Genomic DNA, 15,703 nt, shown 5'->3' with positions numbered 1-15,703 from the left:
CCCACCCAGCCCCTCCCTGCAGGAGGTTCCTACCAGTATAATCCCCAAGACATCAGCATTCCCTACACGCTGCACCTACTTGACGGGGAGTACTCCGAGGTGTGACGATCTGTTATTGGCGGCTGGGAATGAGGTGGCAGGGATGAGGGGAGGAAATGGAAGAGGGGACCGTGGGGATAAAGAGGGGCACGTCGGAGGAGGAGGGACGTGAGGAGAGAGAGAGAGCTGTGGATGAAGGAGGGAGCTGTGTGTGTGTGACGGAGGTGGAATAAACCGGTTGGAACCCTGACCTTTCTCGGCGTGTTGGTGACTTTTAATAATAATAAGTATTATAAAGAGTGTTTTGGGGGACGGGGTGCTGGGTGGGGGGGTCAATACAAATCGTACACTTCCACGTGATATCAATATGCAGGAGTTAAATGCCAATGTCGAGCTCTGCTCCAGCCACGAGAGGGCTGCAGGAGAGAGTTATGTGGTTTTGCTCCTCCTCCATTGACTGCAGTGGTTTACTCATACTGGTAGGAACCCACTGGTTCCACCAGCCCACAGGGGATTATTGTGTCCGTCCGTCCGTCGTGCAGGGAGGGGCTGGGTGGGGAGGGGAGGGTGGGTGGGGAGGGGAGGGTGGGGACGGGCTGGGTGGAGAGGGGAGGGTGGGGAGGGGCTGGGTGGGGAGGGTATAAAGGGGCTGGGTGGGGAGGGTGGGGCTGGGTGGGGGGTAGGAGGGGTGGGGCTGGGTGGGGAGCAGCTGGTCACCCCGTGGTGCCCTTATAAAACTCAACGTTTAACCTACTCACGCCGGCTTGTGCCCACCCTCACAGTCGGGCATATTTGCGGAATACACCACGCCGCCGTTGACCCTGGCCATTGACCGAGCAACCCAACGTTCCTACCAGCTCCCTCCGCAGGAATGTGTTATGGTCCATAGTTTGAGTTGCATGGCCACAGTCGCACTTTGGCTTGTGTATTTAACTTTCCATTCATGAAAGAGATGTGTGCCTCGGCGTGTTGATGCCCTTATGTGGTTGATGGTTACACCGGTGTCTTCGAGGAATGTCAAAGGCAGCAGGTGCGATGATTGGGTCTCGAATGAGGTGTTTTGTCTGGACATCCACGTTGCTTCACTCTGTCAGCGTTCCTTTGGATCTGGGCGAGGTTCTGGGATGGTGACAGCGCGATCCCAGAAGGGGGATCGGGACGTAAGTCGGTAGCGAGGTGTATTGTTGAGGTCTTAAATAAATAAAAGAAAAATAAATATTTACCATATGCAGGCTCTTTCATAACACTGTACTGGATACAAATAAATGCCACAATGGTGACAGCGATACATATAATTCCGTAACATACTTTGCGTAACTGCATTAATTCTAATTTATTAAATTGTATTGCCAAATGTATTGCAATATTACAACTTTACATGTTAAACGACATCCTTGAAAGAATGGTTAACGCAGAAACAGGAATTTTGAATTGTATTCATTTCCACTGCAGGGATGCGCTGCGTCACTTTTAATATCGCGATTAGCATGCACGTTTTCTTTCTTTACAAAACTTTGCAACGTTGCTCTACATTTTAATATAAAAGTCCACGTCTAATCGTGAGCAAAAAACAGCTTTAAATGCGACGAAATTTTTTTTAACTATCGCCACTCTCGAGTGCAGCACATTCGTCGGCAAATTGGCACCACATTTGTTCGGCCACCAAAACACCTTGCAGGGCCTGCGTCGTCGTCGTCGTGCCTGTGAATCAACAGAAGTAACGGGAAGGCACGTGGCTTACTCCGCTAATGACCCTCTTGTGACGTCACAGTTAATGGACTTCCAGAGAAAAGCGCGGAAAAAGTGTTGCGCGAAAGAAGGCCACAGTAGCGACGGTGGTTTGGTTGTTGATAATATATATAGCGAACAGGAAGATAATTGGAACACGGCCTTGTCGCCCATTCTTGCATTCTTAATAATTTAGAATTATAAATGTGCAGACAGTAGACAATCAATTATCCTGGCGGATTCGGGGCGTCGCGTTTTCAAAAGCGCCGGATGATCACATCATAATTTAAAGCATCTTATATTTGCAAATTCTTGGATGACATGTTTTTAGGTGTTGTGTACATGTTTTTTGTGTTTAAAATGTGTTTACTGTATGAAATTGGCAGAAATGTACAAATCGGCAAAAAAATAATATCCTACTGTAAAAAGTTATTTGATTTACTGTACCGTTCTTAACGCTACAATCTCAAAAAACTCTGCGTGGGGTGATGTACGTGCTACTACGCTCTTGTTTCAACACATCCATCTGTTTGATGATCACCGGTCTGATGCAGCCTTTAGACCGGTACTCCGAATTAGCACTTTTTGCCGGATCGCAGTGTATATATGACCGGAGTTATTAATGATGAAATATGCATACACGTGTAGTATTTACATCGCTTAAGTTGTTGTATGCACTGTATAATGTCGTGTCTATAACATTTGACACTGAGATCAAGCGTAGCTACTTTTTTAGTGTCATCACGTGGTGCCAATCGCCAGACTCGTTACAGCCTTTGGATCGATTTTGCTGCATCGGCCTGGGACCGCTGGATACTGTTGTAAGCCAGATAAAACAAACGATAATCAACTTCATACAATGCCTGTAGTTGGTACTTTCGAAGCTATCTTGATCTAGTTACATGATTCATTGTAAGATTGCATAATAAAAACAAATGCGTAGTATTAGCATAGATTTTGTGGAGTCATCTGTTTGCCCTGGCTGGCTGGCTGTTGTTCCTGTCGTCACATGAATCCGAACTGCTGACAATGATTTCCCTCTCGTTCATTGTTTTAGGATTCTAATGCTGCGACAGCAGCGATGTCCTCGGTGCATTGTTATTGTCCCAAAAAAGGAACATTCCATTGAACGGGTTTCTCTTATCTACGATCACGGATTCCGCGCAAAACACCACCATAGTGTACGCAACGCAATCGTAGCCCCATTTGTTAAGCTGCTACGAACGAGGGCAATCACCAGACACATCTCCCATTATATAAAAAATTTTTTTGGAACGCAGTGTTATTGACAAATGTGTTGTTTTTGTTATTGTCCCACCGCTCTCAAACACAGTATAATTTTTAATTGAAATCTTTGTGAAGACAATGCCGTGTTACGTTACCACTCAGAAAGTCAAAGTGATGTTCTGCTCAAATGCACATCATGGTCACAAAAACAACCTCTCCTTCCTGTTGACATCTACAACGCACGACTGCTGCATTGTGTTCTGCACTTACCAAGCTGCTTACCACACACATCCTTCCCTGAAATTCAAAATTGGCCTCCTCCATGCGCCCTTGTATTCCGAGGCCAGCAGTGATATGTCTGGATGCTTCGAGTTTACCTCTCCGACTGCTACAGAAACGGACACAACAATTACCTGCTCCTAGTCATGATCATCCGGGAATCCCTCCAGGCCGAGAATGATGATCGTCCATGGACAGCGATGATGCTCAGGGTTTGTGGGCACGCAAGGCGGCTGATAAGGCCAATCCTGGAACCGCGTATCTTGTTGCAGCATTTGCATTGCGTGACTTCTCGTCGTAGTAATGCAGCATTTGCACGCGAAAGGGTAAAGGTGCAGCCCTGCAATTGCTCACTGACGCCAATGCTGACAGAAGGGCCCCCAATAGCGGGAGCTCTCGAGAGCCCCTCTACAAGGAAGGGTCCACTGACTCTGCTCTTCCACGCAGGCAAGTAGCCACACTTTTCCCCATCACAGGCAACCAAACGACTCACTTTGGTTGTACTGTACCAATTTTTTCCGGTCGACAGAGGCGGAGGGACTTAGGAAATGTGCCCCGTTGTTTTAACTGCCGCGCCACGGGGGGATTGATTCAAACCGACGACCTGATGGTTTGTAACTGCAGCGTGATAATCGTTACACCACGGGCAGCATTCTTCTTTATTTTCACGTAGCTTCCGCGAGATCACGTATGCGCTACAGACTGCCGCAGAGAAGCGACTCGTGTGTTGCAGCATCGTTCTGGTTGTTGATCCACTTGGCCGGGATGGCTTTGCAAGCCGGGTTTAGGTGGTCAACACAGAGAACGGGTTTTGTGTCTGCTCGTCTCTCACTCGTTCCACCGTCTCTCGTATCACTTTATTCATGCTAAGCACAGAGTCAAGTTGACGGACGCCTTCAGAAACCGATTGACTTTGTGTAGTGGAACTCTGTGCGCTCTCGTAGGGTTCTTGTCGAAAGCCCGTGTTGATTGCGTGTGTCCATTAAAAAACGTAAACCAATCTATTTTTTTTTGAGCAGGTACGACCCACTGAGCTGTATAGCTCTTCGTCCGAAGCGACCTGACACACATGATAACTCAAGGAAATGGCTTATCGTGTGGAAATTTACAGCAGCCAAATACTCTCAATGCACGTTTCTAACTATGTATGGAAAAACCAGAGGACCCGGTGAAAATCCGCAAACTCCAAATATACGGCATCAGGGTCGGCATCGAAGCCACGATCTCCTGTATACCAGGCGAGCATTTAAGGGAAGGCACTCACTATTTTCATCAGGGGGGGCAGCCAAATGCCTGCCAAAGCCACTGTGTTGTGCAGCCTCGTGAGCGACCATTTGGGCTGAAATCGGGATGAGAAAAGGGCTGCTGGTTGGTCTGGACAATGAGAAATCCCGAAGAGGTAAATCCTCAAACGGGGTAAAGTCGGCATGTTCAAAGGGAGGAAACGAAAGTGATGTGTGAGACTGTTTGTATATTTCGATTTAAAGCTTTCGTGACTGCAGGGATTCATCTTCTTGGTTCTTTCGGTAAAGTCACGTAGAAGGGAAGTAATAAAATAATAAAAATAAAACATAATAAAATAAAATAATTCTCACGACGTTTCGGCTACAACGCAAGCAGCCGTCTTCAGGTGAAGAATGAGACACTGCCAAGCTAGGAGCTTATATACAAGCTGGGTTGGAGGTGGAAGAGCGCCTTAACAAAAATAACAGGGTGCAAATTTAGATTTTTCTGATTTTTCTAGATAAACTCTATTAATGCTACATTTCAACTTTCTAGCCCATCCGGAACATAAATAGATGCTGAAGTGGTCATTCACTCACGACGGACGAAATGTATTATATATTGGGAGCGGCGGGGCAGTGATTTGCACACTGCACTAAAAGCCTCACGACCTGGGTTTGTTCCAAAACACGTTTCACAATTGCAAGTGCTTTACGAATTTGCTTTGGACCTCTACTAGGTCAACTCAGCCTTTCAACAGCACTTGTTAAAGCGTGCACAAAGCAGCACCGGGGGAGCCAAAGACGGCCGGGCATGGTGGTGGCCGCACGACCCCCGTCGTGTGCTGTCTTCATAGGTTTTAATAGGTGCTCACGAAAGTACACTTTGTGTGTGTGTGAGTGCGGGCACGCTAAGCTGGATTCCCTCCCCTCCCTGAATTGGGAGCGGTGGTGTAGCGGTGACGAACCCGGCGACCCGGGTTCGATTCCCGCTCACGGCCAACACTGTTGACGATTATCTGAACCGCTCCTGGGCCTCCCCAAGGTAGACTCAGCCTAAAATGAGTACCTGGTGCGGTGTGTAAATATCGTCACTGGGGAGACAAAGGCGGCCTAGCGTGGTGCTGGGCACCCATCCCCTCGTGTACCGTGCCGGCCTTCATGGGTGCTCGCTAACAGCACTTGCCCCTACAGTCTGTTAAGGCTATATGGGGGATCTTTGTCTTTTTGCTAAGCTGGATTCTCTCCTCTCCTTTGGCAACGTCACATGGAGGGCTAAACGCCTTGGGCGAGAGTGTGAGCATTGTATAATGAGAAATATCGACGGGCTGCGTGTGACGGGTCTATAGCTCTTAGGATGTTTAATTATGTTCGTTTGTATTGCGCAATCTTTCTCACTTTTAATTTTAGCAACCTCCCCTCCCCCCCCCAGTGTCGCTGTTTTAATTTTGACAAAGCGCAGCCAATCTCGTTTGCACTCAACAACCGGGCCTGTTGCCTGCCGAGGCCTGCGGAGACTTAGTCACTGTCGTGATTTTTGTTTTCGAGAGTAAAATGATGCAGAAAGCTGAATGTTTAATGTGAATTGTGATTGTGCATACAGTAAAATTACCTAAATTGCATACAATTTGATGAAGAGAAAAAAATTCGACTTTCTTCCAAAATGAGCATTCATTTAGGCAATGATCTACTCTTCACTATCGCCCGAAGGGCATTGGTGGAAATTCCACACTCGTATGGTAGGGGTGAGTTTTTTTCCCCAAAGGACAACCACTAGTGACTTTCCCCACAAAGTGGCATTTATTTATCGACCCCAGAGGGATGATGAGCCAAGTTAACCTCCACCCAGGATTTGTACTTGCAAGCTTCAAATTGCAAGCTGCTAAAAGGGCTGATGGTGATGTCAAGCAACAGCTCATGATGTTCCTGTGAGGGGCTTGAGCCAGATAATTGCGTCAGGGCTAGCGGAGTGGTGTTATCGCTGTGATGCCTCCTTCGTATTCGTCAATCGGGCGTCGAGTCGCCATATATGTTTCATCGTTTGTTCTGGGTGACAAAAGTCGCACAATGGAAATTTAAAAAATAATCCATTTGTGCATCATGTTTTCGCATCTGCTCCACGGTTTGTGCAGATGCGGTGTTTTTTGGATTGTGGCACATACGCGTCGGAGATGATCGACGTCTTGCACGAGGGGTCGGTGACTTATTGTTAGCTCCATTTGGTTTTACAAACAGCATCAGGGTTAAAGTTTAATTGTTGAAGGTTTAGCGCACGGATCCAGAAGGGACTTTCGTGACTTCAAGTGGTGTTGAGGGGCCTTATTGAGATGCTGGTGGATGGCGAGATGTACCTTGCCCACGATTCGCTGGACTTCCTGAAGGGTTGCAGCATCGTGGTGAAAGGATGGGGAGCGATGGGCAAGAAGCATGGAAAGCCAGGGTGCTGGGGTCGACTGGAGGGTTCTAGTCTATGCACCACCGCATTGCAGATTTCGGTTGAACATCAACAACAACTGACCTGGCAGTCCTTTAATTGGTGGAAGCCCACCACCAGCATCATCACTACCAACAACTACCATCACCTCTAGCAGCAACTTCCCTTACATTAACATTAGCTACCCCACCCATGCTGCTGACACTTAGGCTACGCCCATTTTTAAACCTTTATGAACAGTTTGCCTTTAGAGGCTAGCCCCTTTTTCCTGATGACGACCACTTGTGTTGCGTTCGAAACGTCGTAGTTTTTGGTTATTTTCTTTGAACCTATCTTCGTGACTTTACCGAAAGACCCAAAGAATGTGTGGCTTCTTCTGGTCAATACCAGTGCTGCATAGTACAAAGTGGTTAATTGGTAGTTGGTATCTCTATTACATTATATCAGTAATTTTGAAATTGAATGTATTTTACCCATCATTGCTTATGCACATCTCGACTTGTGCCAGCAAGCTAGAGGAAGTGTTTGTGATCCATCCGTGTTCAAACCAGATCCTCAAGCATAGCAAGCTTGATCGTGTCAGCCTGGTCACAGATGACTTGCATAAAAATGCACAATTCAAATAGCAGTGCTCAAACGAACATTGAGAGTGATCTTCTCTGTTGATGGACCTGAAACCATAAGTTGTAATTCCACATTCCTTTGGCAGGGCCCAACCTGTTGATATGGCCGCAACAGTTTTGACTTCCCAGATGGTGGCATTCATTTTGTTGACTCTGGAGGGAAGATGTTCAACCCCTGGATGGAATGTAAACTTGAAACATTTTGATTCTGAGTGGTACAGAAATAAATCGTCGACAGGTAACAACAACACAATTTGAAATTATATACCGTATAGATGGAGCCGCATCGTGAAAGACACTACACACAACAGTGAGATATGGGAAACCTGAGGAAAGGAGTCACGTATATTTTTATTTAATGATAATAATAACCGGCAGAGAAGAAGAGGAACGTCTAGAGCTGGGATTTTAACAGGGGCAAAGGAGTGGATAGCACGGATGGCTGGGGGAAGGAAGTGCCAGCGCATACAGCGACAGAAGAGAAGGAGTGATGTCCAACTGAGTGGTATCTATTTTATAGACCTCAGATGGACGATGGGCTGAGTTGACCCAGGACTAGCATATGAACCAATGTTCATCCGAGTGTGAGTTGAGTGCTCATATCAGAGTGCCACCCAATTAAATACATGGTTATTATTATTATTGTAATTTTTTTAACTTATACCCCTTTCCACTAGCACATCTGAGCCGAGCCAGCGAGGGGCTCTCACAGTACAGGTGGTTTTCCACTGGCTATTTGCTGTGCTGAATAGGAACCAAAGCGCAATCACTGGCCTCGCAAGGCATATGAATCTGACTCTGGGGCTAAGCAGGGCCAGGGGCGGGGCTAATGACGCATGCTTCACGTGCGACATCACTGTGAGTACACTGTGAAGACACGGCATCACTGTGTCGTCTATATGCGTCTTGACTCGTTCACTGCACGTGATGTCAGCGGCACAGGGTGGAAAAACAAATCGGCCAATCCTAAGCTGTGCCAGGCTGGCTCGGCACGACGCTGGTTTGGCTCGGTTTTGCAGTGGAAAAGAGGTATTAGAGTTTTTAGCAACACCTAAGGACGGTAATATGGGCTTCGTGTAGTTTGAGACGATCCAACAATTATTTTCAAATCAATGTTTGCCGTGGATCTAGCAAAACTGAATGCAGTCATCTTTTCGATACCGGAGATACTGAGAAAAAAATTACGACGCACTTTGCCGTGCACCCATGCATACATTTATGAAGAGATTAATAATGATGTTGATTTGCATTCTGTCCAGCCACATGCACAGTTGGCGGATTGCAAAATAAATGTCCCTTTCGAGATTAAATCCTACACAGGCATCGAGCGTCTGGGATGAGCACTGCACGTTATTATTATTTTTATTGAGTGATGACGTGCGAAAACTGAGATTAATATGGGGATCCTGAGCTTGGGTTCTCTACAGGGACTTGAAGTCAGCGGGGGTGAGGTATCTCTTGTGGAGACAGTGCCGGAATCAGAGCATGCCGCCAGCACTACTAAACACCCTGGATTCAAGCTGTGCAGCTGTGTCGCTCATCGAGTGAGTGGCTGATGGAGGCAATGTCTGGGTTAAAACACTAAAGCCAACACTACTAATTTCCTCGGTTTAAGCCTTGTGGCTGTGTGTCTCCGCAAAAGGAAATGTATCTATCAGCACGTTGAGCCAGCACTGTTAATTGCTAAAAATGATTGGGTCAAGGCCTAGTGCTGTTCGCCTCTGATGTGTTTGTGGGATCTGTAGCACCATGCGGTGTGCTTGTGGAACAAAAGTTGCCACGGGGTAGAAAATTGCGCAAGTCACCACAATTTTCTGCTGATTCGGCAATTTCTAAACCAAAATATGGCAAAGAAGTGGTTTTTGGGAACACTTGATTTTGGCCCTCGGCATCTGAGCCTTAAAGGTCCTTGGTTCAAGCACTGGGGTCTCTCACATACTATGCCTGGTATGCAGGAGGTAGTGGGTTCAATCCCGACCCTGACGCCTGTATATTTGAAGTTAATATGTTCTCCCCTTGGTTACGGGGACTTTTCTCCAGGTCCTGCATTTAGGGTATTTGGCTGCTATAAATTTCCACATGATGAGCCACTTCGTTGAGCAATCATTTGTGACCAGGTCGCTTATGAAGAAGAGCTACATAGCTCAGTGGGCCTTACCTGGTAAATAAAATTAAATAAAAACAATCAAAATGTTAACAAAATGTTTGTGGTGAGCCAGTTTGATCACGTGGCTATTCAGCCACCCAAATCCATAAAGTTTTGTAATAAGCACAAACCTGTTGGCGTTTAAAGCATTCAGATATATAAAGTGCACATTCTGTTTCTGTTGCGTCATTCTTCTGTATTTCTTGAGCTTCCTGTTGTTTGCTGCATTACTTGTTTGCAAACAGTCATTTGTCAGGCTGTCTTTATAACCTGGCTCAATGACACTTACCTCCTGAGATCTGATGAGAATCGGTAGATTCCTGGTCATTTAGCCAAAGATGCATCAAGACACGTATTTAGTGTGCCAATATTGTAAAAACGAATACAGTTACAAAAGTTTGTGACACGTCACGGACAAACAACAATAACAACAAACACATATTTCGGCCACAACTTTCCAGTGGACATAATGTCACTGCCATAGCTGACAAGAGGCAAATACATTAATGGGAATTGCCGACTGACAGACACGTTCCTTTTGTTGTGGAAATATCTTCGTAAATTACGAAATCTTTTATGCCATGGAAAGCACGAATAACAGTCCAGCCCTCAAATACGTTAGCTCTTCTGATATCCCTACAAAAAACAACACGTAACACTGTGTAACAGTTTTTTTGTTCCTGGGTAGTAAGTGTTATTTCCTAATTGCTTATGCCTGAAAAGTACAGAAAATGGCTATTATTCCCCACAAACTTTGCTTTTGTGACCAGGACAGTGAGATTTAGAAATGTACACATTTTACAGAACATTCCAGATAGATTCAGTGCTGAGTAAACTCATTCTATAACTTTCCAGTAATATAAATAGTAGTATAAATACAGGGGCCTTAAGCCCACCAGTTCAGTTTAGTTCTAGCTACCTAAGTGGATACATATCTGCATTTTTCTGAGATGGCATCAAGAGGCTGCAGGCATCCGGCATTTTGCTATGTCTGCAGCCAATTTATCAAGACAAGAGTGAAAAGTACTATGTTGAAGCATCTGCTAAGATTCGTGAGGCCTACAAGGCATATTTCGGCATGCCTGTCGGGGATCAAGACAAACCCTGCGTACCTTCTTCTTGGTTCTTTCGGTAAAGTCACGTAGAAGGGAAGTAATAAAATAATACAAATAAAACATAATAAAATAAAATAATTCTCACGACGTTTCGGCTACAACGCAAGCAGCCGTCTTCAGGTGAAGAATGAGACACTGCCAAGCTAGGAGCTTATATATACGCTGGGTTGGAGGTGCAAGAAGAGCGCCTTGCACCTCCAACCCAGCGTATATATAAGCTCCTAGCTTGGCAGTGTCTCATTCTTCACCTGAAGACGGCTGCTTGCGTTGTAGCCGAAACGTCGTGAGAATTATTTTATTATGTTTTATTTGTATTATTTTATTACTTCCCTTCTACGTGACTTTACCGAAAGAACCAAGAAGATGAATCCCTGCAGTCACGAAAGCTTTAAACCTGCGTACCTTATTTCACTTGCGAGCAATGCAAAAAACTCAGAAAGGTAAGATGGACAATTCTAGATTTGAAGCTTTCGTGACTGCTAGGATTCATACTCTTAGGTTGTTTCGATAAAGTCACGTAGGTAAAAATAAATAATAAAAATAGTAGAAATAATAATAGAAATAAAATAATAAATCACGACGTTTCGGAGGCAACACAAGTGTCCGTCATCAGGTGGGACCGTCACAGCTAAATTTACTGTATCAAGTGAGGCAAAATTCCAAGACAAGCTCTGAAATACAAGTTAAGGAGGAGGGGAAGAGGGGCTTATCTGAATGTGGTAGCCAGGGAATGGAACGTGTTGGGGGGGGGGGGGGGTCGGGGCTAAAAGAGAACAATCGGTGCGCCTCGAATCGATTGTAACCGGTGTTGGCTGACAATCCAAATACAAAAAAGTAATACTGTTAAACGCTGGGGATGTCAAAACTCGGTGAAGTAGAATAGTATCTGTCAAATAATATGGTACAAATATGCGTAGTTAAATATTTTTGACATGGTTAATAACATGTATCCAATGATTACTCAGTTTCTACCCATTATCACGGTTGAAGTTATGTCTGTGTTTGTATATCTGGATGGCTTCGTGTACAAACCTTTGATGGTAGCCAGAAGGTTTGCAGAGCACCTTGGTCTCGGAAAAGACAATATCATGAGAGCCCACAGCATTGTAGCAATGATCGGCAATGGTGGAAGACTCAATTTTGCCGTGTTTCAGATCTGACTTGTGCTCGCGGACACGATCGGAGACATGACGTTTCGTTTCCCCAATGTAACAATCACCACAGCTGCAACTCAGTTTATAGACTCCAGGGTATTACAAGTCAGGAATGACATCTTTTACAGATGGGATTAGATCACAGATTTTATGTACTGTACTGAATCGGACTTGGATCTTATGTTTGCTTAGAATTTTGGAGATCTTTTTGGTCACGCCTGCTATGTATGGCAACGTGATAGTTTTGATCGGAGTTTCAAGTGGTTGTTTCTGTATGGTGGGAGAAACAGCTTGGCGGATAGTGCGGTCAGAGTATCTGTTCATCTTGAGGGCCAATAGTTGCTCGGAATTTTATGTTTTAAAATTTAAATATTGATTTAAAGCTTTCGTGACAGCAGGGATTCATATTATTGGTTCTTTCGGTAAAGTCACGTAGAAGGGAAATAATAAAATAATACAAATATAAAACAATAAAAATTCTCACGACGTTTCGACTGCAACACAAGCAATCATCATCAGATGTGAAATCCACAGCAATAAAATTTCACACCTGATGATGATTGCTTGTGTTGCAGTCGAAACGTCGTGAGAATATTTATTGTTTTATATTTATATTATTTTATTATTTCCCTTCTACGTGACTTTACTGAAAGAACCAAGAATATGTTTTAAAATTTGTTAACATTTTTAAAATGATATTTTTTTTCATGTTTTACAATTTTCAATGTTGTTGAATTTTTTTTTAATGAAAAATATTGCAAGAATCTTTTACACACATAGGTGAAGTTCGCTATCCCAAGAATTTGGCGGGAACCCACTGACCACTCAAGCAACTGCTACTTCTACATGGTGGACCCTTCCAAACGTCAGACTGGCAAGAATGCACCTGCTATCACATATCCGGACCTTCCTTCATCCATCGCCCCGGTACCACACTGCCATGACGTAGATCCAGATGACAATTTCAGAGGTGGAGCTGAGGAGAGAAACCCATAGTACCCCAACCAAAAATACCTCAACGACTTGATCAGAGATCTTGGTCTCACCAAGTCCAATGGCGAGCTTTTGACATCGAGGCTCAAGCAGTAGAACTTGTTGGATGAAAATGTGCAAGTCGCAGATTAGAGGAAGCGTCACCAACCTTTTTGCAGCTTCTTCACCCGTCAAGATGGGCTCTGCGTCTGCCACAATGTGACCAGTCTGCTCGAGGTAATCGGGATCGCCTGTAACCAGAATGAGTGGCGCCTCTTAATTGACAGCTCATCCAGAAGCCTCAAAGCTGTGCTGCTCCATAATGGTAACAAGTACCCGTCTCGTCCCCTGGCTCACTCAGTGCACCTCAAAGAGGATTACAACAGCATCAAGATCTTGCTGGATCCCTTGAAGTATGATGAGTACGGCTGGGAGGTCATCAGAGACTTCAAAATGGTGGCATTCCTGATGGGTCTCCAAGGCGGTTTTCCCAAGTTTGCCTGCTATCTTTGCCTTTGGGACAGCAGGGACACCAAATCACACTACCAGAGGCAAGACTGGCCACAGCAGACCGAGTTCTCTGTGTAGAGGAACAACTGGTGGACCCCCGGAAGGTGCTGATGCCACCACTGCACATCAAGTTGGGCCTTATGAAACAATTTGTCAGAGCTGTAGAAACGGAGTCAGCAGTCTTCAAGCACCTTCAAGACTTCTTCTCTAAGCTGTCTGAGGCAAAGGTCAAAGTCGGTGTCTTCGTCGGACCACAGATAAAGAAGATCCTGGAGTGCAATGAATTCCTCAAGAAGTGCACTAGTAAGGAGAAAGCAGCTTGGAACAGCTTTGTCGCAGTGGTTCGTGGCTTCCTGTGCAATCACTACGTGAGCTGATTGAGACTCTGGTGAAGAACTACGGCACAATGGGCTGTAGTATGTCCCTCAAAGTCCATATCCTTGATGCTCATCTTGATAAATTCAAGGAGAACATGGGAGCGTACTCGGAGGAGCAAGGCAAGCGCTTCCTCAAGGATATACTGAACTTTGAACACCGCTACCAAGGACAGTATAACGAGAACATGATGGTAGACTACATTTGGGGGCTGATTCGTGGAAGTGATTTACAGTATAATCGTAAATCTCGAAAAACTACCCACTTCTAAATATTTTGTAGTCATTTTTTTATTACTTTCGTATAAATACATGTAAATTTTGATTCATATGTTCCTTTTGTCTGACTTTATGTGAACGAAAATACACAAATTCGCCCGTTTTCTCATTGAAAATAGGTCAATTTCAAATATCACTGTCCTGGTCACAAAAGCAAAGTTTGTGGGGAATAATAGCCATTTTCGAAATAACACTTACTACCCAGGAACCAAAATTATGTTAGATAGTGTCATCAGTCAGCGTTATAAATTAATGAGCATATGAAATATATACCCTTTCTTTTGGTTGTCCGATCGACAATGAGCAGAATCGATACCATAGACACCTCGATCGATGTTCCACAAGACCGCCCCATTGGGCAGAGATACACTGGGTTTCCTAACGAATACATTGAGGTTGCACTCATTATGCACAAAGTGCTTGCCACAAATTAACCCACAATACCTTGCTGATCTCATCAGGGAACATAAACCATCACACAAATTCCGGCCATCCTTGCAGTAGCAGCTTTTGGCTAACCATCGGACAAAGACAATCACCGCATTACGCACTTTCAGATGCATTTCTGCGGCCGTCTGGAACGCTCTTCCTTCCGATATTAGGAAGCCATAGGAGCTATGCACTTTTGAATCTAAATTTCAAACTCATTTCTTTAGCACGGTAGGCTATGTATGTGAAATATATTTAAACATACATCCACCCGTATGGGCAACGCATATTTTCTTCCATATGTGGCTGATCACTGATCCGTAATTTCGTCGACTGTCCAATAATAAATGTATTCCAGGGCAATGCCCTCTTCGTTAACGTGGCCGGGCCTCGCGTCATCTCAGCGAACGGTCCTGGATTGTGACGCTGCAGAAGCCGCTTCTGTGCTTACTCAGCTTAGGTCTGTCTTTATAAATGCTCGATGGCCCTTGGTCCATGAGCCAAGGGTGGAGGTTGTTCGGTAACCACTCGAGGTGGCAAACGCTGCTGGTATTCAACAGAGGCAGAAAGCTAAAACATCGACGCTGTCTATTTTTCAGACCACACTTCATACTGTCCACATGTCCCATATAACGTACACATGTTTTTCATCGGCAGTATATTGAACATTGTTACTGTCGTTTTTATGAATGTGCTTGTCTATATTACCATTGTGGTGATCTTTGCATATGACAAAGGCTAATATTGGATCCACTACTCAACTTCCTTATTTTGTCTGCCCCCAAAAATCTATTGGACCCATTTCGCCAGTATCAAGATGATTAAACAAATTAATTGGCTTTACCCTTTCCGGCAAGAATACAGGAGGTGTTTAGATGTTCAAACACCACACAAACACAAGGCATCAAGTCTGCATTAACCATGCACGCTTGTGGTAATACATGCAAACAAACATGCTTTGATAATAATAATAATGTATGCATTGCCCTTCAAACTGATTGGCCTACACCAGAGACAGTCTCCTTTATGGTCCTGTCTCAACAGTGTTCGACCACAGAAGGCCACAAGGCGAACAACACAAAGACAATGCAAATATCAAGGCATTAATGGCTCTGGTCGAGCCGTCATGGGAATCTTTTTTCCAGCATCAAGATGATGAAAACATGAATAT

The sequence above is a fragment of the Lethenteron reissneri genome, chromosome 37, assembly GCF_015708825.2.
Source record: "Lethenteron reissneri isolate LAM-NWPU_2019-01 chromosome 37, ASM1570882v1, whole genome shotgun sequence".
NCBI lineage: Eukaryota > Metazoa > Chordata > Hyperoartia > Petromyzontiformes > Petromyzontidae > Lethenteron > Lethenteron reissneri.
This window is presented reverse-complemented; position numbering follows the sequence as displayed.